The following is a 22,773-nucleotide window of genomic DNA, read 5'->3' on the forward strand; positions in this document are numbered from 1 at the left end:
CACAAGCAGAGGGTCCTTCTTCATACATACCATGTCCTCTTTGTTTTTTCTTCTCTATTTTTCTCCTCTCCTTAATTTTTTCCTTTCCTTTGAGCCTCTAGTTTGTGTCAGATCCTCTCATTTTTGTTCTTATCTAATTCTTCCACTTCTAGGAAATCGCATTTCTGGCTTCAAATTGTACTTTCTTTTACAACAGATGCTCACCAGGGCTCTTCATCATTTTGTTCTGGACAACGCATTTTCGGAGTGGTTAAGTGCTTCCCAGCTGATGGTTCTGGAAGTCCTTAGGGGGCCCATGAAAGTGTTTCAGTAATTGTGTTTGTTTAAATATATTTTAAAACCTGCAAACATATTTGCTGCTTAAAAACTTTACCTTAAAAAGGAATCCATTTTAGAGCGTCCAAGTGTATGTCAAATAGCCTTGCATAGCAGTTCGCGGAAGTCAAGTGAGAATCCCCATGACCTGTTTCTGAGTTGGTCTCTGATTCAGTGAAACACCACCAGTCAATAGCATGGTTTTGACCATTATATGACTTTAGACTGGCTTTATTCTAAACCATATAGTGTGAAATTTAGATTCATAATGGACTATTGGTTAAATATAGGAAGTTAATACAGAGCAGAATATAAAGTGATGATACCACTTTTTAAATAGGGACTCATGGTGTTTCTAAGTACTTGACAAAATGTCATGAGACTTTTATCCAATTTAGTTTTTATTTACAAAGGTTAAAACTATTGACGTTGACCATTACTAAACAGGGTGGTATTTTTTGGTACAAAATATAAATCAGGTCACAAAGGCAGGTCTTTGTTTTTGGGGTTTTTCTGTAACGGATATTTTAATTTGCCTACATTTTTTGTCTACATTTGGATATAGAGCTGATTCTAATATCAAATAAGATATATCATTTTTGTGATCAATTATGTATTTGCCTTATAAATTAAAATCACTTGGAAACATGTAACAAAAGTTGATTGGGAAGAACAAACTTTGTCTTCATATTTCATAAATATTCTTTTGTCATTCCTTATTTACATTAAGACATTTCATCTAAATAACCATCATTCAAAAGCATCAAAATTATATAACAATTTTTTAGGGCGTTCAAGTAATCAAATAGTTCTAGAAAGAGATTCTTGGGGAAAAAAGGATGGGTACCTGGTAATGTATTATAGAGGGTGATTGAATGTCAGGAAGCTAACAGTACCTTGGGAATATTTTGAACCTTGGTGTCTCCCACATGGTACTTTGGTTTTATCAGATGTTTGGTAAATGTTTATTCATTAAAGGAATTTACATTTAACATGTGGTACTTTAATCATACAGTAATGTTTTCATTTAAAAAATGGAAGTCATACTACAATATATGGAAAGTTAACTAGGTGGCTTGTAGCTGATATGGGAACCCTCAACTTCAAGATTCATGGTAGCAAAATACCCTTTCACTGGTCCAAGACCTAGTGCTGCTAAATGAGGTGTTGGTTTTTATACACATGGCGACTTCTGTCAACCTAAGTAAAAAATATGCCTACTTTATTATTCCAGGAGACTTAAAAATGTATTTATTTATTTATTTATTTATTTATTCATGACACACACACACACACACAGAGGCAGAGACACAGGCAGAGGGAGAAGCAGGCTCCATGCAGGGAGCCTGACGTGGGACTGATCCTGGGACTCCAGGATCACGCCCTCGGCTGAAGGTGGCGCTAAACTGCTGGGCCACCGGGGCTGCCCTCCAGGAGTCTTCTTAAATACTTTGCCAATCTGTCCCAAATAAGATACCTTGCTAACATTTTAAAAATCAACTATGTGGACACTCCTGCCTCTACAGTTTTCAAGTAATAGTAAAGTGAACCAATTACATATTTAGGTTTTGATATAGAAGTTAACAGTACCTTCCTATCTATAGCCACCTTTTTCTTTGACTTGTCTTATTTTCAATCTCTTTTACTCAGTTCATGCCTATTTTGTGTGGTTTGGACTCCTGACCAGTGTTCATAGGGTGTTTAAAAGGTAGATTTTATAGAATTTGGGGGCTGATTAGATGTGGGCAAGGAGAGGGAAAAGCAAAGGAAAGAAAGGCATTTCAGATGAATGAAGGCTCTGGCTGTAGGATGGAGATAGGTGGTATTAAAAGTTAAATAATAGAGGAGAGCCCAGGTGTCTCAGTGGTTTAGTGCCGCCTTCAGCCCAGGGTGTGATCCTGGAGACCCAGGATCAAGTCCCACGTCAGGCTCCCTGCATGGAGCCTGCTTCTCTCTCTGCCTGTCTCTGCCTTTCTCTCTCTCTGTGTCTCTCATGAATAAATAAATAAAATATTTAAAAAAATAAAAGTTAAATAATAGAATATGCATAAGAACTGCTGACACATATTCAGCAATTTGCTGTGTGCTAGGGACTGTTACATGCATTGCTAAATTAAATTTCACACTAATCTTATGAGGTAAGTTATATTTTTTTCTCATTTACAGATGAGGAAACTGAGCTTCAGATGGGTTTGTTATACATTCAATGTAACACAGCTACAAGATAATCTAAAAGACAAAACTCTTACATACTCTTGCCTTCCAGTGGGAAAAATGAAGCAGGTTTGGAATTGTGTATAGTCAACAGTGTCACATGCTGCCAAGTAATTAAGCAAAATAAAGTCTGCAGAATATTGGCAAGAAGCACAGATAGAGGACATTCTAGGCAAAAGGAACAGCATATGGTAAAGGCCTGGGGTAAGAAAGCAAGGGGATTGGCCCAGAATGATGATGGATGTATTGGATTTGGGGAGGGTTGATATTAAGTACAGGAAATAGGAAGATAAATAAATAGGTGGAAAGTGATAGTGGTGCAGGGAGGAATGGATAGGTAGTGGTGAGAATGGGAATGGGGATCCGGGTTAATAAGACGTGGCAACTTTCTTAATGTCTACGTTGACTGCTTCATCATATGGAACATATCACAATAGGAAAGGTGGCTGTTTTCTTTATGTGCCTCAATTCATGTTTTACATATATTTGTACCTGGGGTATGTTGCAACTAAAGAAGTTTTCTAGTTTAACTTTGTAAACATAAGAGAAGCAAACAGATGTTTCTCTGAAGTTTGGGCTGTTGGCATTTTCCATTTTTATGGCCAAATGTACATTAAAAGTGGAAGATGAGGGCAGCCCAGGTGGCTCAGTGGTTTAGCGCTGCCTTCAGCCCAGGGTGTGATCCTGGAGACCTTGGGATCGAGTCCCACGTCAGGCTCCCTGCATGGAGCCTGCTTCTCCCTCTGCCTGTGTCTGTTCCTCTCTCTGTGTGTCTCTCATGAATAAATACATAAAATCTTTTAAAAAATTAAAAAAAATAAAAGTGGAAGATGAGGCAGCTGTCACGTAAGAAGACGTTCGTTATGTGCCAGTCATGATGGATGCAAAGATGAGTAAGATATGGCTCCTCCTTCAAGGGGGGGGTGCTTCTCCCATCTCTTGCCATTTCTTCATGCACACCCTAAGTCCCAGTTCTCAGAAAGCTCACAATTTCTAACCCCAATTGTCTGTGGAGCCCCAATCCCACTTCCTGAGATGCGCCCCCAACCCTGGTTTTCTTGGTGACTCCTCTCTTAAGACAAGCTCCTCCAGTGCCTTTAGACATCTCTGTAAATAGACAATGAGCAGCCTCATCGGGGATAGGTCCAACGTCTCCAGCTGTGAAAATTTTCGTCCAGAAAGCCCTGAATGTCCAGACCCAAAGAGAAGTATTTTCCTTTTTGTCTCTGTCCTTCCCCAGACCAATAAAGGCTGAATGCCTTTCTTTCCCACATTGGTAAACCTACAACTGTTATGTCAGCCCATTCTGAAGTCAACACTGCCTTATAGTAGTACATTGTAGGGCATCACAGTTTATCAAGATAAAGTACATACATTTTTTTTTATAGCAGTAGGTTGTCAATATGATGTTCATTCTCACAATGCATGTGGCACATTTGGGGACTATGGTAATTGAAAAAAACACATTCTGGATTACTAAAATTTGTTAATCCTCTCCAGTTTGACCGCAGTAATGATTAATCAGCAGTAGAGTAAAAAGCTTTCGTTCTTTCATGTTGATAAGTGGTGAGCAAAGTGTCATCAGCCTTTCCCAATAGCTATTGTTGGAGTAGTCTTGTACCAGAGGAAATAAGATTTTGTCTTGTTTCATATTTTAACTGTAGGAGAGAAAAAAAACACAAATCGTGTTAGGTGTTATTGGTGTGCGGCAAGAACCAATGCCTCAGAAACAGAAAGGGAGTCAGAGAAACCAAGTGACCAGAACTGCCAGTTATAGGTTTCTTTGTAAAGAGAAAAAGAAAGAAAAGAAAGAAAAGAAAAGAAAAGAAAAAAAGAAAAAAGGTGCCTTTGCCAGAGAATTGCTGTCGGAAGAGGTGGGTGATGGGAAACTTGAAGCAAAAAGGAACATTTTGCAAACGGACAGCCTGGCGCTCCTGTTGGAAGGCAGTCCTGTGGAGAAGGTCGCAAGGGAATGGAATAATTGGAGAGTGTTGCACAGGGAAGAAACATATACAGACTGACTTGGAACATGATTCTTTTTCCAATAGTAATTAGAGTTATATCAGCTGTACCACGAATGCTGGGGAAAGGCCTGTGTTTCTATCCGAGGCTACCAGGTCAATGGTCCCGGGAAATTGGGCCTGTTTCTCTTGGGTCACCCGACTATTTATAATGTGGGTTTTTTCAGTCAAGTAGGGAGGAGTTTACATCTTGATTCATAAATAATATGAGATTACGAAGAGGAGGAGTGATTTGAAGTGGACTAGACAAGAGGCCTATTGAAGATTGTATTAGAAAAAAATCTGTAAAATCTACTCTAATTCATATTAATGATTCTGGTAAAAGCCATTTAAACTGATTTCAGACTTTTTGCACTAATGGTGATAAGTAAATTGAGAACATTTTTCAAACATAAAGACTAAAAATTTTATTTCTTTTATTGGTTATTGGTATTTCATCTGTTTCTTTAAAAGTATTCATAAGAATGTAAAATCCATATGAACATGGGAATAGAGATTAGAATTGAGAAGGAATATAATAATGTGCTGAGGAAATGGTTGCACTAGAAAGCTGATCTAAAAGAGTTCGCATCCTCCAGTTGTTAAGAGCAAAGACACAAATGGAAATGTGGTTGTCATGGGGCTTATTAGCCACAGAATAAAGTAGTTGGGTTTGTCAAGAGATGCAGATATTTTCCTGGCGCTAGTGTTAAGATTCCACTCCCTGGAGAATTTCCATCCAGGTACCCCTGGGAACCCTCCTACAACGTGCAGACCCCCTGGCTTTCTCTCCCCGCCTCAGACACCACCTGTGCCCCCTGCTGCCCTGCTCTCGTACAGGGCGCAGTTCACCATTTCACCACCTGCTTTCCCAGGTTGTGGTTCTCTGCCCTGTCTCACTTCTTCCCCAGTGTGGAAAAGAGCCTGTCCTTTCATTCCCCACAGCAGAGCTGAGGCCAAATTAGTATTTAACAAAGCTTTCTGGAAGCTTTCTACATGAAAGAAAGGTGTGGGGAAAGCCTTCAAATGGGACCTTCCATGGGAGTGCGCCTGGAGTCCGGAGCCAAGTTCCTGACTGGCCTGGCGGGAGCACCTGCTCACCTGCCCAAAGTGGGAGTGCCCTCCGTCTGTCTGCCCATTCATCCTGGGATGCGGGGCCCCTGCTTGCAGACCCTCTCCTGCCAATTAGAAGGAAATTTCCCTAAAAGCAAGTGCTGTGTGCAGAGCCATGCCTCAACTGACAACCTTTAGTTGCTGTGAGGGCTGCTCACTCCTTCCAGTCTCAAACCCTCTTCCAGGATGGAACATTGGCTTTACTTTTGCACAGCCACAGGCCCTTCAAGTGTTTTCCACCAGACGTCAGTGATTGATCTCCAAAGGTGAATTTGAACCTTTAATTCTGAAGAAACACCTAACTTTATCATTTTCCTGCATCACATTAAAAAAAAAATTCAGACCCAGCCAAAGCATCCTATATGCACTGACATCCTGGTCCTGCCCAAGGGCAACCCTAAAAGTTTTGCTAAAAACAAAAAACCACAGGTTGTGTCTCTTGCTGTCTGATCTCTAACCACCTTCATTGCTTTCTCCTTATTCTCCGGGGGAGCTTTGTCCTTGGCCCTGTTCAGGCCCTGGGAGAAGGGTGTGTCTACAGTGTCCTGGGTGTGGACACTGATGTGCTAATATTAAGTATCCACTTCAGCCTGCCTACCCCAGCCAAGCCCTTCTCCTGTTGAAAGAGAGTCAGGACAAGAGAGGAGCAAATGTCAGCCTCCAGAAGGCTTCTCAGTGGAACAGAGGCATCCATATCCACGGAGCGTCTCTTGGGTGCTGGCAGTCCACATGGCCTGGTCTTCCAGACACATTTTTACACATCTGTATCTGTCATTAGGCTACAGATTTCTTACAGTCAGAGGATGGGTCTTCTCGTGCTTCTGTGCCCATGAATGCTTGCCTCTGGGGGATGCTCAGAAATCGATTACCGAATTATTACCTAACACCATTAGCTAACACTGTTAATTGCAAAAATGGGTGAAGAAATCACGGGACCCCTTACAAGAGCTTATCTTCTGTGTGGCAGCACCTGTGCTGGAAGATCAGTGCCCTATTTTTTTAAATATTTAATTTATTTATTCATGAGAGACATAGAGAGGCAGAGACATAGGCAGAGGGAGAAGCAGGGTCCCTGCAGGGAGACCGATGTGGGACTCAATCCCGAGACCCCAGAACCACTCCCTGAGCTCAAGGCAGACGCTCCACCACTGAGCCACCCAGGCTTCCCGATACATGCCCTACTTTGTTGCAAACTTTGCAATCCCATTTGGGCAGATATGCAAAAAGTCTCTATCACTTTACAGTGTTTTAAAAGCTGTCCAGAAAACAGTTTATTTCCAGCTGAAGTGTGAAGCATTGAAATCTTTTTGTGCAGACTTGTCTGGGGATGGATTCTGTCTCCCCTGTGCTTTGTCCCAACACCCGAGGTGTCCTGGAACTCAGGGGATCTTGGGCTGTATGGAGGTGAACTCCAGAGGGCCAGTGCAAGTAATGTTTTAAGTCATAGAAACAGCTCCTGAGCTGACTTGGTCTGTTGAAGAAGCTAATTAAATAATGCTAATAACTGACAAACAGTGATGTCAGATGGGTAAACATCTGACTGTTGAGTTGAATGAGGAACGAAAACAAAACAAACCCACAGCTAGGGGATCTAGTTGTAGCTGGTGAAGGATGAGAGTTTTCTACCTAATGTAGAGTGATCATAGTAATTTCTTATTGAAAGTGTCTGCCCTTGTCCCGAGTGCCACAGATTTGGTTTGTGTAGAGATTTTTTTTTTTTTAAGTATTTCTTCACAAAAGTATCTTACTACTGGGTAACTAACTGAAAAGTCAGTAACGTGCAGATGAAACATTTCTATTTTGGGTTCCTGTCTATTCAGCATTGCCAAAGCACCAAGAGGATAGGCATCCAAAGAAAGAATGAGGGGGCAGCTTCAGGAGTTAGCGCCAAGCGCTTGTGGGAAGCACATTGTGTCCGTCTCATTTTTGGTTTGCCCTTTCCAAGGGCTTCTGTAGCAGCTAGCCAGCTTACTGTGCTAATTTTTTTAAAAATATTTTATATATTTATTCATGAGAGACACACACAGAGAGAGGCAGAGGGTGAAGGAGAGGGAGAAGCAGGCTCCCTGCGGGGAGCCGGACGCGGGACTCGATCCAAGGTCTCCAGGATCAGGCCCTGGGCTGAAGGCAGTGCTAAACCACTGAGCCACCCGCGATGCCCTGCTTACTGTGCTTAATGGCAGACTGTAGCTTTCTTGGTTTATCCCAACTGTCATTTCACTTGATTATATTAGGGATATTGGGAGACGTCCCCCCAGTTAGACAACAGGGTGCAGTGTCCATTTCTGATGGGCGGCAGGAGGGTGAATTGTGGCAAACATGAGCAGTCACGGGAATTTCATAGTTGAAGCTTGACAGATAATTATAGATGGACACTTACCTCTGGGAATGGTGGTACAGAGCAGTGTCTAACCTTTGTTTCCCATTAGTAATTTTTACCTTTACTAAAGCAGTTTGCAGAATATGTACAATATGATTTCCTTCATAATTATAATAAAAAACCCTAGGATGTATATCCATATGGAATGAGGTTCAGAAACCACAACAAATGGAAAAGATGTTACCTCTGAGAAAGTGCACTGAAGTCTATAAAGAATTCATTTGTTTTGCATCATTTGATTTGTTCATAAAATACATGTATTTTAAGTATAAAGATAAAAGGTAAAGATCTCCAAAAGCAACATTTAGAGCACAGAGGCTTTTGTTTCAGACTTTTCCTAGGGAGAGAAATCAGTATACTTTGTATACATAGTTTTGAGGTTAAAAATCACCATTTTAAAATATTGGTAACAAGTGTTGCTTTGGGGGCCCCCAGGCATATTTATAGTATCTAAGTCTATCTAAAAGTGGATACTTAAAGAAAACATCAGTTATTAGTAATTTCTCTTTGACATTAAGGTGATAAGAAGACATTTGTTTTCCTTGACAGGTGGTATATCAAGGTAGTCAAGTCTTACCTTGATTTATAGAATCTCATGACTTTTTTTGAGAATAGAATGGTAATTTGATTTGATTTTTGATGGGAAAGTGGTATATGTAGATCTATCCTAAGAGTAGTTTTTTTTTTCTTAAGAGTAGTTTTTTAAAAAATTAAACTAGATGCCATATAACCAATAGTAGTAAAGACTTGCATTGGCTTATTGCTTTCACATCAGTTTTTACACCTTGTTTGGTTTACATTTTTCTTAATCTGACACACAGATCCCTTGTTCTAATAGGGATTTAGTGGAAGCATAGATAATCGCAGAGTGATTGTCTCTCACAAGTGTAATTAACTTCTTGTAAAGTAGAGTTCTGTAGGACAAATCTTGAAATAGAGTAACTATTTCCAGATCTGGGCTTTTATCCCCAGTCTTTGTAAATTCCTCCCACCTCTATGCTGTCAGCTTAGTGATTCTTAATAAGACTTCCAGAACCTCAAGTTGTTTTCTTGCCTATTCTTTTTAACCATTTCTTTCAGCAGACTATATATAAGAATTTTAAAAATATTCCTGCAAGATTTGATTCCTGTGTGATCTCAGTGATGTATATCAGCTATTTGAAAAAATCAAATGAAAAATCAAACAACCAGCTGTTGTCCTTTTGAGTCCAATTTTTAAATCCAAGAATCATGAACTGTAAGGGAGGAAAGGAGATGGAAGAAGATGTTCCTAGCTACTATCTGGTGATTCTTGTGTGTAGTTTTTTCCCTCATACTTTTCATTCTGCCAGGGAAAATCACTCATCAATGCTTACCAACATTTATGCATAAATTTTTGAAAGCCTCAGGAATTATTTGACTTTTATTTTGTGACAGTCCATTCCCAAGTGTCTGTTTACCTTAATCTATTTTTAATGTCAAGAGACAAATTTAGTTTTCCTTTTGATAAAAACAGTTGCTTGAGAAAGAAGAGTCTCAATTTGACCTGTCTCTGTGCTTTTCTAGCACATTCTAATTAGGTACAAAAATAACAACAAAGAAATTTAGAGAAATCTAGGAGGAAATGAGTCTGTTGACTAGGAGGCAACGAATATATCTCACTAATCCTGTGCTTAATAGAATGTATAAAGCATCTTAAAGAAACAAGTTTCCCATCTCTCTCTTTAAAAGACCAAGAGTAGGGTTAAAAAGCCAGGATACTAAATACCATAGTGGATGGCACATAGTGGGTGCATCATAAATATTTGTTGAATCGGGGGGAAAAGGAATGAGAAGACACAAGGGAAAATACTATTCCTAGAGGAGTTTTGTCGATCATCTACTTGTTACATGGTGATATTGCAGATTGGCTAGAATGTGAATAACACAGTTGTCTGTTTCTTAGAATCTGTTCCATGTTCAGTCTTGTTGAGTCTCATTTCTGAAGTTGTAGTACTTATGTTTTAATTACTGCATGGTTGTTAATTGGTAATATAGGCAATAGACATTTTATTATAGCCATTTAAGTTTTCATTATCATCACAGATAGTAAGTGCCTCTCTATTCCATAAGCTGATATGTCAGGCTAGGGACTGGAGTTGAACTGACAAGGGGCCCAGCAGAGTATTTAATCATAAGATGGGAGAAAACTTGCAGAGACTTCATGGACACTTGAAGAGCACACTAGAATTTTTCAGTATATTTTAGATAATGTTCTTACCCTTTGAGGTCACTTAAAGGCTCTGACAGAGACCATTTAGGGGTAGAACGTCCACCATCTTGGTCTGTTACAATAACCTAGCCTTTTCCTTCTTAAATAAGATGCTTCCTTATGGCCAACTGAAGAATGGATTGTTCATTCTTTCAACTAGCCTTCCATAAAATCTTTCTAGATACCAGTTTGGAATGTGTGGGTACATTGTTGAACACTGAACAGGTGGTTGGGGAATTCAACTGAGATTATAGATATTCTTATGCTCAAAAGATTTTTAAAGAAACAAATTTTGTGGTCAGAGCCCATTCCCTATAACTTTGACTCATGAAGAGTTGGGTTTCTAAGGCAACTGTTGTCTAACTGTGGCCATCTACTTGTATTCTCTCCTGTCCAAATGGGAGCAAGGAAGCAAAGTAAGAGATGCTGAAGAGAAAATGCTAGATGGGTAGCTGGGGTTCATCTGGCTCAGGTTTTTATCCTGTCCAGTGCATGGATTTGACTCTTTTCATATGAAAATATTTTAGTAACTTTAGTGCTTCTGCCAACTTCCATTACAGTGAGGTTTGAAAACTATACTCTCTTAAAGTGGTCTAACTAAGAACTGTAATTGTTCAGCTGATGTTCTAGGAGAGGGGGCACTTGATGACACCATCAGGATTTCTTGATGCAGGGAGTCTGGGGAACATGGCTTGTCTCTATGCACTTTTCAGAGAATTTAATTGACAAATGACATATCTTAATGAGTGCTAAAATAGCAATGCTGGAGATAAGATTATCTACAGAGGGCAGATTGAAGCTTCTTCACCCTCATTAGCTAATGCTTATCCAGTACCTGCTGTTGGTCGGATGCTAGCAGTTCTCTTTAAATCATTTTGATTGGATAACATTGTTGTTCCTTACTCCAGATGATTGGAGCAAATGGAATGTTAAAGGAAAACCAAGTTTTCTCTGAGGAATGCCTGTCAAAGTCAGTCTCTGCTTAATTTCTTTTTTAAAAAATTCCATTCATTTATTAATGAGAAACACAGAGACAGGCAGAGACATCGGCAGAGGGAGAAGCAGGCTCCCTGCAAGGACCCCGATGCTGGACTCAATCCTGGTACCCTGGGATCTTGACCTGAGCTGAAGGCAGATGCTCAACCTGAGTCACCCAGGCATCCTTCTGCTTAATTTCTACAACCTTTCGGTTTAAGTTGAATGAGTGTTATTTTTCCTGGAAGAAGTGAAAGCATATTCAAGCAATAGTTTGATGCTATCCTTTGTACACTGTAAGACCTCTGTGTTCTTGTGTAGTGGGAATGGGAACAGGTGCTTTCTACCCATGTATAGGTTAGAATTCTAGAACAATGAAACTTGCCAAGAATGCCATTTCTGTGAAGTGAGGTCCTACTTTTTAAGGCCACATTTTCTGCATGTGACTTTTAAATTGGAACTAGGAAAATTTGCATTTCAAAGCCACCCATTAGCCGTGTATACTTTTGAACTATCGGTGGTCTTCTTAAGTAGATTTCAGCATACTTAATTTTCTTTTTAATATGTGACTTCAAAATTTTTCTGCTCCATTTGATCTTTTTATAATCTGGCCAAAAAGTTATTTAATAAAGCACTGAGTAATGATTGTGTTTTCAAAATTCACATTGTTTCTGTAAGGCTTTAAGATATTAACTATATTCATGAGGTGTTAGGAAAAAAGGAATAATTTGAAGGAAAATATATTTGAGTCATATTAAGTGTTGATTTCATTATGTTAACAATTATTTAATTCTGTTTTTCCATTAAAAGTTGCTTTCATTTTAACCATTTCATTAATGTTACACTGAATTTTTATATGCATTGAGATAATTATTTTGTGACATAAGTGATACAAAGCTTCTATCAAAAGTCTGTGAATTTAAAGCAGAATTTCTTGATGCTGCACTATGGACATTTTGGGCCAGGTAAGTCTTTGTTTCAGGGGACTGCCCTGTACTTTGTAGGATGTTTGCCAGTGTTCACAATCTCTGCTTGTTGTAAGAAAAGAAAAGGAAATTTGTAAACTCCTCCCTGTGGCTATGCCAGCTGGTGCTGAAATCTTGCGCTTTTTGGGAAATACTTTTTTATCTTGTATCGAAAAATGCAGCTTTTATATGGGTACCCACAGGATTAGTATAAGAAAGACGTATCAATGAACTCTCATATGATTTAAGACAAAGTAAAGTCATTATATGAAAACTTAAAGCAGAAGGAAGTGAAGGATGTAAAGCTGAAGAATCTAATCCTACCAAAGGATGGTTTGGTCATTTTAGAAAGAAGTTTGGCTTAAAAGATGTCAAGACAATGAGAGAGGCGGCTTCTTCAGACCAAGAGCAACAGAAGAGTTCCCAGACATTGTTAAGAAAATCAGTGAGGAGAAAGGATGTCTGCCTGAACAGTTTTTAATGTGAATGAAAGTCTCTTATTCTGGAAAAAAATGCCACAAATGGTACTTATTAGTAAATAAAAAGAAGCAAGCACCAGGATTTGAGTCCAGAAGGGACAGGCTAGCTCTAGTGTTTTGTGCCAGTGCAGTCAGGTTTATGATCATCACTGCTCTTACTTACAAAGCTTCTAGCGCCTCAGCCTTGAAGGGAAAAGATAAACACCAGCTGCCAGTCTTTTGGTTGTACAATGAGAGAGCCTGGACAACAGGAACTCTTTCTAGATTGGTTCCATTGATGCTTTGTCCCTGAAGTCAGGAAATACTCTGCCAGTAAGGAACTGCCTTTTGTAGTTCCTTTGATATTGGACAATGCCCCTGACCCCACAGAACTCCGTAAGTTTAACACTTGCGGGTGTCATCAAAGTGGTCTACTTGCCCCCAAACATAGTGTCTCTAATCCAGCCTGTAGGTCAGGGGGTCTAACGACCTTTAAGGCTCATTACACACTGTGCTCTGTGGAAAGGATTGTCAGCACTGTGGAACAGAAAGAACGCAGCAGACAGAACTTCATGAAAGTCTGGGAAGATTACACCATTGAGGACGCCATGGTTGTTATAGAAAAAGCTGTGAGAGCCATCAAGCCTGAAACAATAAATTCCTGCTGGGGAGAACTGTGTCCGGATGTTGTGCAGGACTTTGCAGGATTTATGACAGAGCCAATCAAGGAAATCATGAAAGAGATTGTGGATATAGCAGCAAAGATGGGGGAGGGGTGAAGGGTTTCAAGATATCTTGAAGAAATTCAAATGCTAATAGACATCACATCAGAGGGATGAACAGAAGGCCACACTTGATGGAGATGAACCAATGCCAGACGATGAAGAAGAAGACGCAGAAGGAGCAGAGCCAAAAAACAAATTGACATTAGAGCAATCTGGCAGAAGGGTTCTGATGACTGAAGACCGTTTTCAACTTCTTTTATGACATAGACCCTTCTATGATATAGACACTGAAACGGAAGTCAGCGGCAGAAGATGGATTGGTACCACATAGAAACATTCTCAGAAAAATCAAGTAAGTCAGAGAGAAATTATGGCATATTTCCATAAAGTTACATTGAGTGTGCCTGCCCGCCCCCCGCCTCCCCTTCTGCCTCCACTTTCCCACCTCTGCCTCCCAAGACAGCAAGACTAGCTCTTCCTCTTCCTCTTCCTCCTCAGCCTACTAACAATGGGCCTATTAACATGACGATGACAAAGATGAAGACCTTTATGATGATCCTTTCTACTTAATAATAATCATCATGCTGTACAGTTAATAAACTTCTCTGTTGTGGATGTGTGTGTTTTCATGCAAACATCTAATAACTGTGTTTCTTGAGACAAAAATGAGACATTTTTGTGTCATCATCATCATCATCATTGCCTAAGTATTCATCATGTAGAACATTGTGTGCAAGACTTGTATGGAAGTAGACAGCCTATCATTACACATGTGAATGATATTTAATCATATAAGGTGAGTGATATTTAATATAAACTAATAATGTATTAGTTTTCTTACTGTTTCAAAATTTTGCTACATTACCATACGGTATGCCTCTCTCCTAACTGGAGAGACTGCGTATCAACCTATCTTCACAGGTAAGTGGTTTTTGAAAAAATGTAACAATGTTTACAACTATATTGTGAATTTGACTATAATACTGTATGCCATAAAAATTTTATAACAGGGATCCCTGGGTGGCGCAGTGGTTTGGCGCCTGCCTTTGGCCCAGGGCGCGATCCTGGAGACCTGGGATCGAATCCCACGTCGGGCTTCCGGTGCATGGAGCCTGCTTCTCCCTCTGCCTATGTCTCTGCCTCTCTCTCTCTCTCTCTCTCTGTGTGACTATCATAAATAAATAAAAATTAAAAAAAATTTTATAACAATTCATTAGTGTATAGGTTAGGCTACCATGAGGCAATCATATTGATAACACAAGGCTATCATAAGCAAACATAGTCTTGCTTCTTCACTATCAGGGCACAAATTGTTATACCTGTAAATAAATACAAATTTTTTTCATATTATCTTTTCAGTTTTTGATGACCAATGCTAGTAATATATATGTCTATAGCATATCATATAAGACAATATTGATGTAGGTACTGACAGGTGACTCATCTTGTAATCAGGCAATATAAAGTATTGATAAATATTGTACAACGCTGTGTTTTTTCTTCCTTATGATTTTCTTAATAACATACTCTTTTCTCTAGCTTACCTTATTGTAAGAATACAATATACAATACATATACAAAATATGTGCTAATTGGTAGTTTATATAATCAGTAAGGCTTTTGGTCGACTGTAGACTAAGTATAGTTAAGTTTTGGGGGAGTCAAAAGTTATATGAAGATTTTTTTGACTCTGTGAGGGGTCAGTGCCCCTAACCCTCACATTGCTCAAGGGTCAACTGTAGTTGAATTTTAGACTACTAGAGGAAACGGACACATCGGTTTTAAAATGTTATTGATCTTGATGACTATTTCCTTATAATTTCCTAGATCCAGGTAGGAGAATCCAAGGTGGACTAGAAGCTTCTTGTTTCATTCCTAATTTCCAGATTTTGATTTTTGACATTAACAAATGTTAATTTGTTAACATTTGTTTGATTTTTGACATTTCCATCTTGATCTTCCTGCTTTGATCTTCATCGATGCCATATTCTCTTGGTTTTTATGTTGTTCCTTTGATCTGTTTGCTTTCCTTTCTGTCTCTCCACCCTACCACTAGTTATCCCCCACAGGCTAGTTAGTCCTGGTCTTCCTTTTCCTTCTTCCTTCTTCATTAACTCTCAGTCACGTGAAATACAGGCCCATGATCCCTTTTCTGCTAGTCAATCCCCCAAAACTGTGGAAACAGGAATTTTGTCATTACTTATCTGTTGGCAAAACTTGACCCCAGTTGTGAGGCTATTTTGTGGTCCTATTTCTCCCATCCAGTGTGGATGTATATACATCTCACTGCAGACTTATTAATATGCTGATCATAGGAAACTGCTTCAGATGCCACTGGCAGGGACAAGTGATGTGTGATATGTGTACTGTACTCTTTTTCTAAAATCTGAAAAACTCAGAGTTCCCAAATGATCCGGGCCCCCCAAACATTGAATAAAGTGTGACTATATTATTTTCATGTGGAATATCACAAATCAGTAGCTTTTAATGCACTCTCTCTTGTTTTTTGGCACCAGATCTCACTAAACTAATTTTGGACCATATCCTTTGAATGAGTAAAAGGGAAATTTTTGTCAATAGGTCCATTAACAAATGTGCACCAGATGACATGGAATAGTACCAGATAAGCAACCTACTAGAGATGTGTGACTCATTTAAATGATTAAGAATTGATATTCATAAAAAGAAGAAAGATATTTTATTCACCAAAGAGTAAGATTGCAAGTCAGAGCTTGCCACAAGCATCTTACACCTGAAAAAGCTAAGATAGTCATTCATTCTACTGATAACTGTAGGCTTATTTTTAGTTTTAGAATCCAATAAGAAGTTCTATTTTAACTGACTCCTTTCTTCAGAGCTACTTAAAAAAAAGCAAAAACAAAAAACAAAGCTACTTAAACTTGTGCCCTATTTTATATAATTTCAATATCTGGAAATCCAGATGAGGTCATAAGGAAAATCAGTGATTACTTATTTTACAAAAGCATTCATTCTAATCTTCCTTTAAATAGTAAGCTTCCTACTATTGAGATATAATTGATATAACATTGTATTAGTTTTAGGTGTACAACATAATAATTTGACAAATGGATATATTGTGAAATGATGACCATAATAAGTCTTGTTAACATCCATCACCACATATTGTTATAATTGTTATTCTTGTGATGAGAACTTTTAACGTTTACTCCATTAGCACCTTTCAAATGTATAATACAGTATTGTTGACAGTAGTCATCATGGTGTACATTACATTCCCAGGACTGATTTATTTTATAACTGGAAGTTTGTACCTTTTGACCTCCTTGACCCATTTCACCCACCCCCATCCCTCATTAATGATCTCTTGCTTTCCTTTTGTGCAACTCCAGCTATAGATGGAACCTTTTGTTAATGCTTGAAATAATGCATTTAAAATTATGGCAATTCATTTTCCTTGTTTCAAGAAACAATATTCCTCTTGTTGTTGGTGCTAAGTACTACTGTCCACAAAACTTTGGATTGTTGTAATGTCTCCTTTTCTCTTTTCTCAATTTCTCAGCCTTTCATGTACAAGTTTCTTTTCATTTCCATTATCATGATCAGTGATTTTAGTCTTGAGCTGCCACATCAGCCTCTGTGGTGCTTTTCTACATTAAGGAACTGTTGGGAGCCCACAGTGGCGGTAACATCACAACCGCCCACACGTGGCCTTAGCTCTAGCAATGGGGCACCTGGACTCCTCTGCTCCAGCAAGACACATACACCCTTCAATGTCATGTGTTTGGTTGCCGTATCCTGCTTTTTGTTTACTTTCTCTCACTGAACGGAAGTGCTCCTTTTTCTCAGAATCAGTGTCCATCATGCCCTGCAGTTTTATCTTCTCCAAACAGCCCTCCCTAAGTGATGAGTCACCATTTATAGAGGGATGCATTCTTGAAGACCCAGTAAAATGGCAGAGTCATAAAATTTAAGCCTGATTTTTCTTGTACGCATAAATTGACAACCTTATTAATGTTTTATGTCAAAATATTTAAGTCTATATAAAATAAGGACATTCGAGGGCGCCTAGGTGGCTCAGCTGCTTACGCGTCCAACTCTTGATTTGGCCCAAGTCATGATCTCACGGTCTTGAGATCAAGCCCCATGTTGGGCTCCATGCTTAATGGAGAGTCTGCTTCTTTCCTTCTCCCTCTTCTTTTGCCCCTCTCCCTGCTCACACTTGTGCACTCTCTCTCTCTCAAATCAGTCAACCTTTAAAAAAAAAATAAGGCTATTTGAGAACTCTACCAAAAACTAACCTGACTTTGTGTTTCCATCAGCGCTTTGCTTGTAGTTTGTGGTGTTTTATATCCACTCACTCCACTACTCAGATAATTCATTTATGCACAGCTCATCTCTCCAAACACCCTGCAAAAGTTTTAGTATATTCAACTTGTACATCACTTTTAATAATAATTTGATAAAATACCATGGTTTTCTTAAGGCTGACATGAAAAACTAGTAGGAGGATTTCTACCCTTTAAGAACTTGAGCCAGGGGGATCCCTGGGTGGCGCAGCGGTTTAGCGCCTGCCTTTGGCCCAGGGCGCGATCCTGGAGACCCGGGATCGAGTCCCACGTCGGGCTCCCAGTGCATGGGGCCTGCTTCTCCCTCTGCCTGTGTCTCTGCCTCTCTCTCTCTCTCTCTGTGAGACTATCATAAATAAATAAAAATTTAAAAAAAAGAATAAGATTAAAAAAAAAAAAAGAACTTGAGCCAACTAGTGCAAACATTGCCAGCTTGGAGGGGGTTCAGTTGCAACAGCAAGCCTCAGTCCTGTAAACATTGTTTAGATGCTTTTAACACATTTTGGCCTGTGTGCTAAAGAAGACATAATTGGTAGGCTTATTTTCTTAGTCAGTTAGGACTGCTATAACAAAATACCATCAAGTAGGTGGCTGAAACAACAGACATTTATTCTCCTACTTCTAGAGGCTGGAAAGTGCAAGATCAAGGAGCCAGCGGATTTCGTGTCTGGTGAAGGCCTTCTTGTCCTGTAGATGTTCACCGTCTCACTGTATGGCAGAAAGGATGCTCCAGGCTCTCTTTCTCTTCCTATAATGTACTAATCCCAGCATGGAACTTTACCCTCATGATTTCCTCTAAACCTAATTGTCTCCCAAAGGCTCCACCTCCAAGTACCACCACAATGGGAATTAGGGCTTCAACATATGAATTTTGGGGAAGCAGACATTCAGTCCACAGTACTTATATTACTAAGGTATGGGTTAGTGAAAGAATCAGATGATTATGATCTACAAAAATGATGGGTCACAAAAAAATCATATTAATGTTCATGATACCGCAAGCTCTCCATTTATGTCCTCAATACCAGTTATATAAGTATTGGTCAGGGCAATAGCTTGGCATTAATTTATGGGGAAATGACATGAATTTTGTTAACCAGAATGGGTCAACCATGTATTATGACTTGCTAAGGCAAATCCAGAGGGGACATATGCAGCAGAGTGTGTGGCCCTAGGGGGTTGACTGTCTCACTGCATTCTTCCAAGTGTTGAGTCTGTGTTTACAGTGCTGACTGCTTCTGGTTCTTCTTCTACTTTCTTCCATTATGCCTTCTTCATGGTTTTAATATAGCATTTTTAAAAATATTATTTCTTCCTACTTACATGTCTTTCACTCTAACAGACTTTCAGTTGCCTGAGGACAAGAACTGTCTATTCACTCCTGCTTTCTCCAGCACTAGCAGAGTGGTTGGTAATTAATCATTCCCTCTTAGTACATACACAGTTATGTCTCAGTGATCCACTTCCAGGGGATGTTGGCAAGCCAGTGTGCATCCACTGGGGGGCGAGTAGATTGCCGAAAATTCTTGAATCCAAATTACATAGGAAGTAATTGGTGAATTGGGATCACTTGTCTGGAAAATAATTATGTGTACTCAATATGTTACAATTTGGGGAACAAAGAACGTGAGATACAGAAAGGTCATAAAGCATAGTGATTAAGAGTTAATAGCAGTGTGACTCTAGGCAAGTCTACATGTATTCACTGTAAAATGGGACAGAACATAGTGAGTATAGTTGAGAAGCACTCAGCACTTGGAGAAAGCCTGGTATCAAGTGTTCAGTAAATGGCACCACTTTCTCTACTACTCTATTTGCTTTTTCTCTTTCCCCACTTTCTCTTTTCCCCTTCTTTGTATCCCTCAATAGGAGGATTATTATAACTGTTTTATAGGCAAGGAAGGTAAAGTTAGAAGGGTTAAATGATTTGTTTGAGATTTCTTAGGAAGATGTGAAAGAAGGAACTATAGTCTAACTGTTGGTTCATTCTTTTTTTTTTTTTTAATTTTTATTTATTTATTTTTTAGAGAGGGAGAGGGTCAGAGAGAATCCCAAACAGGCTTCACTTGCATGGAGCCTGCTGCAGGGCTCCATCTCACCACCCTGAGATCATGATCTGAGCTGAAATCAAAAGTTGGATTTTAAGACTAAGCCACCCAGGTGCCCCAGTCCATTCTTTCTTGGACTGGATGACCTCATCTTCAGACATCTGAGAGAGCATCATGTAGAAAGATGGAGACAATTTAGAGCATGTTGCTTTGAACGGTAGAGCTGAAACTGATGCATAGATGTTACCCAGGTGAAGTATAGGGTGGCAGGTACAATCTGAATTTCTAACCACCAGAGCTGCTGTTGGAATCAGGAATTTCCTATTGTTAGGAAAGTGTGCATGCAGTAGCTGGAGAAGCAGAATACTAGTCAACAGGGCTGAAAGGACGTAATTTACCCATTGGGTCAGAGATGTCCCTAAGTCTCTTCTTAATTTAAACCTATACTCTTATGTCTTTCTCCTGTCCTTGCATCTGTAGTGGTACTGTGCGGATGACAAGGAATCAGCAAATCATTGAATTAATGTAATTTCGGTACTGATACAAGAACCAGGGTCTTTTTATATTTGCCAGGGAGAATCAGGTTTGAAAAATTCTTCTGTTAAACTATGTGGAGGAAGAATTCTCAGAACTATATGATAAGAATGGCACACAATAGCAGAAATGGAAGGAGAAGTCAAGTGCAATCAGAGCTTTTCAGGAACTTAGCAAATGGCTACTTGCATTAATTCTCAGATTGTTTTTGAAAGTTGAGCCATCTGCAGTTTTCAGGCACTGGTTCCATTCAATAAGGAAGACTAGGGAAGTAAAGATGATATACAAAAATAAGGTACGTGACTATTGTGAATGTGCTCACAAATACTAGTGTCAGCTCCACCTATATCAATCAGACTACAGAAATCTGACATCCTTTACGATACTGAATTGGTAACCCTATGTCAGTCACCATTTTTAAAAAAAAATTTAAAAATCTTTGAGACAGAGAAGGAGAGAGCACAAGTCAGGGGAAGGGGCAGAGGGAGAGGGAGAAGCAGACTCCCCGCTGAGCCAGGAGCCTGACGTGGGGCTGATCTCAGGACCCTAAGATTAGGACCTGAGCCGAAGGCAGACAGTAAACTGACTGAGCCACCCAGGCACACTGCCAGTCAGCATTTCTTTGCATAAATTTCAAAACATAATTTTCTCCCTGTTAAACACTTTGTTTTTCCATGCAGCAAGTTCTATTCATTCTATTTCCTCAAGAAAAAGAAAGTAGTCTTACGGATTAAAAATGTGATAGCGGTAAAAAAATACAAAATATATTGAAAGAAGGTCGGTCAAGTCAGTAAGCCAGCACTGGCATTTATTAAGTGCCTATACTGTGCTTCGGCTATTATTCATCCAATTTCATTTAATTCTTATTAATTCCATCCACATTTTATGTCTGAGAATTTGAGGCTCACAGGTTAAATAACTCAAGCCTTTGCAATAAAGAAGGGCTGATCTATCTTAAGAGGCAGACAATAGAGAGAAATTTTTCATGAAAATGGTTCATTCATTTGCCTTTATAAAATTGTTTGGGAGCTATTTTTTTTTTTTTTGGGAGCTCTAAGTTATATGGCAGTTGGTGACATGTGACATATGCTTGATTTCCCAGAATAGTCAGATGTAGCTTATAAATAATGCCTATGTTTATTGGTTTCATCCTCACTCATATTTCCTCTCATTCTGTGCTCCCATATACTACTCCCTGCATGAGAAAAATGTGTTATTCAGAAAGCCATAGTAGTTGTGTACAAGAAGTAATGGAAACAAACCTGACAGTATATCTCCTTGTTTTATACAGGAATGAAGTCTTTAGTAGAATTCTGCTTGTGATCTGGAAGGAATTTATATTTTGCAGAGATTCTAAAGATATTCTTTACCTTCAAAAACCATCTGCTTTTTTAAAACACAAATTTTTAATGCTAATTCTCATTTGAATTCTAAAAATGTATTTCCCACCCTTTTTCAGAAAGAATCAGTGGATGGGAGTAATGTGGTATAAATTGATCTTTTTTCCCTTAAAGATTTAAAAATAAAATATTTGTGCCATTCCACTGGTAGGAACTCAGCAGCAATGATAAGAATAGAGTTACCTTCTGTGTCTAATATTGCCTTTACAGTTGCTTTGTTTCCTAGTTTTATAAATTGAGCTTTCTGGTTTCCGTGGAAACTCAATTGTCGACATGGGTTGCTAAGGAGCAGCCTTTGCTGCACAAAGCATAAGGAGCTGTGAGTCTGTTACCGAGTGACTTCATTCTTGGCAGTGACAGGCAGTGGGAATCTTAGTACTTGTTCAAGTTAGGCCTCCATCTTTATTTTCAGCCTGAAGGATTCCGAAGGATTTTCCTGACTTTCCTTAGCCTGGCAGTTACACTTAGGTATAGGTGCTTATGGAAACTGACAATTGTGTGGTGTTTCACAGCATCTAAGTTCTCATCTCTGTCTCATCAATCACTTGATGTCAATGACTTATTCAACAAAAGAGAATCTATTGCTGCAGTTACAAGACACCAAATAAGCTGTACAGTCTTCTTTCTTAAATTTAATGTTGGGCTCTCATGAAAGGAAGCCAGCTGTTCATCTTTGTAGGTCATTGTGGAAGTATGATACTGATATTCGATTGTGTATGATCTACACTTTCTAATATTCCGGTTGGAAGTGGTATGAATTATAGTGCATGTACCACAATCAAATGGCTTTCCCAATTAAAAAAATAACCTGGAAACTTTAACCAACCTTTTTCTATATTGGTGTACAACATATATTGTAGTTTTTATAGAAATAATTTCTTAACTTAGCTCATATGGATTTTTGACTATGATTTTATAAGCTATTTTAGGCATAGTAATTCAGGTGCATATCTGTCTATTATGGTCCACGGGCCTATTTCATGGGTGTGTGTTGCATTAGGTCATCAGTGATGTGTGAGTTTTTGAGGTCAGAAGTAGCAAAGTCCTTATTTTTAAAATAGGTGCTAAGGACAAGTGCAAGCTCTATT

General features: G+C 39.1%; 1 protein-coding gene and 2 long non-coding RNA genes across 12 annotated transcripts in view; 2 read left to right on the forward strand and 1 right to left on the reverse strand.

The window, feature by feature from the left end:
- Positions 1 to 22,773, forward strand: part of DCLK1 (doublecortin like kinase 1) — a 341,215-nt gene that overhangs the window by 40,461 nt on the left and 277,981 nt on the right. The window lies entirely within an intron of this gene.
- LOC111092370 lies at positions 3,881 to 21,976 on the reverse strand. Of its 2 annotated transcripts, none has more exons than XR_005378341.1 (3): positions 21,869 to 21,976; positions 17,656 to 17,764; positions 3,881 to 4,187 (listed from the first exon to the last, which is right to left on the reverse strand). It is a non-coding gene; the product is annotated as an uncharacterized LOC111092370 (long non-coding RNA). The 2 variants fall into 2 exon arrangements; XR_005378339.1 differs by lacking the exon at positions 21,869 to 21,976 and adding an exon at positions 21,548 to 21,857.
- The window catches only part of LOC111092369, an 84,791-nt gene continuing 74,933 nt past the window's right edge, over positions 12,916 to 22,773 (forward strand). The window contains exon 1 of the long non-coding RNA XR_005378338.1: positions 12,916 to 14,171. This is a non-coding gene — a long non-coding RNA (uncharacterized LOC111092369). The remainder of the gene's footprint in view (positions 14,172 to 22,773) is intronic.

Source organism: Canis lupus, chromosome 25 (assembly GCF_011100685.1).
Source record: "Canis lupus familiaris isolate Mischka breed German Shepherd chromosome 25, alternate assembly UU_Cfam_GSD_1.0, whole genome shotgun sequence".
Taxonomy (NCBI): Eukaryota; Metazoa; Chordata; class Mammalia; order Carnivora; family Canidae; genus Canis; species Canis lupus.